At 32.9% G+C, this 3938-nt stretch overlaps 1 long non-coding RNA gene across 1 annotated transcript; it reads right to left on the reverse strand.

Moving 5' to 3' along the window:
* Positions 1-938: 938 nt before the first annotated feature.
* On the reverse strand, positions 939-3430 carry LOC138694387 (uncharacterized). The gene is made up of 3 exons (XR_011330920.1): positions 2943-3430; positions 2392-2509; positions 939-1939 (listed from the first exon to the last, which is right to left on the reverse strand). It is a non-coding gene; the product is annotated as an uncharacterized lncRNA (long non-coding RNA).
* Positions 3431-3938: the final 508 nt, after the last annotated feature.

Genomic DNA, 3938 nt, shown 5'->3' on the forward strand with positions numbered 1-3938 from the left:
CTATATATTACAAAAATTATATTGCTCATAATGTAAAAGTCAAGTACTCTACTTTTTTTTTTCAGATGAATGAATGAATTCCCCTTATTTTCCTTCAATTAACTGAAGAAATCAACACATTAAACGAAATGAGATAATAATAATAATAATAATAATAATAATAATAATAATAATAATAATAATAATAATAATAATAATAATTCATTCTAGTACCGAGGTCATGGAAAGCATGGGGCTCTACCTCCATGCCCCCCAAATGCCTTCTTGGCATGTTACGGGGATACCTATACCTTTTACCTTTAATAATAATAATAATAATAATAATAATAATAATAATAATAATAATAATGAATGAAGTCCATTACCATACACTTGTCAACAAAATTAAACACAATTTTGTTAAAAGATAAAGAAATGAATGAATCACTCAATGAAAGAGAATACAGGTTCAAATTGATGCCACAGTGAAGTGCAATGAATGAAGAAATTATGTTAGGTGGTGAAAAAGGTTAATGTAAGTAGGCTGGTGATGAAGTGGGTCGTAGTTCTTGAGTGAGATACCAAGCATTCCTTGATGGAATGGCCCCTCTTAGTAAGTTATATCTGAAGTCACCATTATACTGATTACTGCGAAAATGGCTTGCACATATATAGGCCCTTCTGTAAGGATGAGGATTTTCTGCCACAGCTGCCTACATGTGGTACCTGTTACAATCAAAATTCTATTATTATCTTTAAAAAAATACACAAACCAGGGTGGTATTAATTTAAATTAATGATTTAATCATGATGTAAATAAAATAATTTTCATTTTATTTACATCAAATAATAGTTACTACTTAAATCACAGATTAAAATTATATGCACCTAACATGATTAAGATGAGAAATTATCTTCCTGAAAAAAAAAAAATATATATATATATATATATAAACGTTTTTACATATTACTGTTCTGCTGCTTCTTAAAATTATTAGCAATATATATGAGTAGCAAACTTGCATCTCTGCAATGAACAAAATATTTTCTATGGTGAAATATATTTTTCTTCCTATGAATTCATATAAAATTTCACCACAGAAAAATTTTTGTTTATTACAGACATATAATTCTAGCATTTTCTGAAGAAATGGACAGGTTTCGAAAGTTTGCTTCTCATATGTCTTTTCCCAACTCCTAATTAAGGAGCAACAGAACACATGGTACAGGTAGTCAAGTAGAGCCTACTTTCGGAATCACCACCTAATTAAAGCACAGTATGATGCTGAGGATTGAAATGAATAGTTGTAGCTCATAACAATATTCAAAGTAAAAGTTGCACAATGCCAAATGGACTACGTATTTATTCTGAAAACACACAATGCTAAGCTCTTCTGATAAATTTATTTGTAAATATTAATCTCCCTAAATAGTTGAATTCTTTTCTAATGAATAACAAACTGAGCATAATATCTTGCCTAAGTCTAAGCTAATTATTATTATCATTAAGTGCAGGTTATTAGTGCTGTAACTCTTCATGTATTAATAATGAGGCCTATGTGTAAACATAGTAAATTATTTTTGAAGCGATGTTGTTAATTACTTAAAATAACACATTAACAAAATACACAATTATGTAGGAACTAATGCACAAATTAAGTTTAAATGAATTACAAAAGAAGGCAAAAACTCATTTTAATAAACAAATATGAATTTGACAAATAATTCTCACTTAAATTTAAAAATCACTACAGTTTACCAACCCTGACTATTTACTGATGATATATAAGGATATCTTTGCATTGAGCTTATGCCAATGCCATTGCTTACCTTTTAAGCTGTGCTGCATTACTTGGCGCAGGAAACAGGAATAACCAGGTCTTCTCATTACTATCCGATTTCTGACAGTACACTGCAGCACATTAACAGTGTAAAACTCCGCCATTTGTCTTTCTATTAACTGAAACAAACCAGCAGTAGCCTAGTATCATGTAATGCATTAATAACACTACATTTCATAGAACAATTGAAGGATTGCAGTATAATCAACGTTTGTGAAATATTCCTGGAAGAATTCTATCCAAGAGTCTATAAAAATAATAAATATCTCCGGCAATTTAACTCTTTTTATTTTATCAAAATTATTCCAGTAAAAGTACTACTGTTAACTGTAAAGTCAAATTTCTAAAATATCTTTTTTCGGGAACACTTATTTACTATTGCGTTACCAAGCTAAGGTACCCCGCCATCCTTTGGTAACGCAACTGTAAAGAATTACACCGGGAACAAAATATTTAGTCATATCAGATTCTGTCCCACGAATTTTAAGATGTCTAACCAACTTAACTTACCTATATACAAAAATAAGATGTTCGTTCATACCCAAAGTGTATATTAACTCTGTTAGCTTACCTTTAAAGCTCTTGGCGTAATTGCAGTTAGGCCTAATACACTGTTGTAATTCAACACAGAAGTCAGTTCATCATGTGGTAGTGGTAGAAGGCAGGTAATCGCGTTCTGAAGTTTATCCCTGAAAACAATTACATATCTCAGTTTAATAAACGTTTAAGATATGATGGAAGAATTCAGTTTAAATTAGAAAACATGACGGTGCAGTTAAGCTGCATCTACACGGTTCAGTTTTTCATGCTCGTACGCACGCAGTCTGGGAAGAATATTGAAAGAATCAAGTTTAAAGCGCATGTTGAATTAAGATACATTAAGATTTTCTGTCTACAAGGTACGCCATATTAATATTAAAATACCATGTGATGGAGTGTAAAAACCGATTATAGTTTCACTGACCAAGTTCTGCAGCAGCGAAAGCTAAAATAATATATTATCCTGCACATTGTGTGCACTTCCGTTATTAAATACCAATCTTGCAGGCATTGCTTGAATGTGTGAAGTTGAAAGAAAAGTTGAACCGTGTAGATGTAATCTCAAACATATTTCTTTCTTACCTTTAACGTTGCGAATTATTTCTTGTTGCAGGAAAGCACCAGTAACTTCTCAATTAACTCGATCTGTTCAAATTTCTTCCTTAAGCAGCCATGTTCGTCCATTCCATAATTTATACAAGATTTAAACAGAATAGGAATGCCAACATCCAACAATTGATCAACTGAACAAATGAGGTTAATAGGTCATACACAGTACACTAATATGGCTACTTTGTGCTCGAATGAAAATGCAAAATAACTATATAGTAATAGTAATAATAATCCGAATATTATAAAACTGACACATTCTGTAAATAATGGATATTAATAATATCTGTTTAAAACTGTCATATTGGCAAAACTTATAACCAAAGAACTTTCGAAACCAAAGAGTTTTGTACTGCTAATTTTACAAACTCTGTGATCGAAATACAGCCAGCGCTGTCCTGACCACATGCGGCAAACTATGGAACATCTATGAGCATCCAACATCTATCATTTGAGTTAAACCCCCCTGGCTGCAATCCAAGAAGATAGATGCACAATGATGTACAGCAGTGGCAAAAAAAAAACGGACCGACCCTTGTAGCTGATTTCAGAGCCTTGTTCACTCCAGAACACAATAGACTGGTAACTAAGACTTTCGTGGTTCGAATCCTGCCTGGAAAGGAACCTTTTTTTGTTCCTTATTCAAATTTATTCCCAATACTTTCAGATTGCAGCGATATTATACTACTTAATTAACTTATTATTCCCAACTTATTTGCTAATGGCTTTCAAAATGGGCTACGTCAGCAGTCGAGACTACAACAATTTCAATAGATTACTCGCTATCTTGTGAATGGGTGTGGCATGTGCAGTGGCTAATTTTGGGGACTTTGATTATTCTGTCGTCCACACCTGTGGAGTAACGGTTAGCACGTCTAGCCGCGAAACCAGGTGGCCCGGGTTCGATTCCCGGTCGGGGCAAGTTACCTGGTCGAGGTTTTTTCCGGGGTTTTCCCTCAACCCAACATG

Source organism: Periplaneta americana, chromosome 2, assembly GCF_040183065.1.
Source record: "Periplaneta americana isolate PAMFEO1 chromosome 2, P.americana_PAMFEO1_priV1, whole genome shotgun sequence".
In the NCBI taxonomy this organism is placed as follows: domain Eukaryota; kingdom Metazoa; phylum Arthropoda; class Insecta; order Blattodea; family Blattidae; genus Periplaneta; species Periplaneta americana.